The following is a 296-nucleotide window of genomic DNA, read 5'->3' as shown; positions in this document are numbered from 1 at the left end:
TGTGATGGTGTTGATGAGTTATTAGTAAGTTAAACTTGTTTTGTTGTCGAGTCTTGGACTTGACATGCTGTGCTAAGCGTGCCTGATCTGTACAGTCCAACACTTGCTGAAGTGTGGTCTGATCTAGACACAATGTTAGTTTTTGTTTTATGTGCTCTTGTTTGGCCTTCAAGGCCTCAATAGTAAAATTGGTCTGTCTCAACCATTCATTCAGCAGCTGGGTCTGTGCCTTAAGGCACCCACACACCACTGAGCAGCAGGACCACGCTTTCCACAGAACAACTGTGTCAACTCTT

The sequence above is a fragment of the Nematolebias whitei genome, chromosome 6 (genome assembly GCF_014905685.2).
Source record: "Nematolebias whitei isolate Nwh7 chromosome 6, NemWhi1, whole genome shotgun sequence".
Taxonomy (NCBI): Eukaryota; Metazoa; Chordata; class Actinopteri; order Cyprinodontiformes; family Rivulidae; genus Nematolebias; species Nematolebias whitei.
This window is presented reverse-complemented; position numbering follows the sequence as displayed.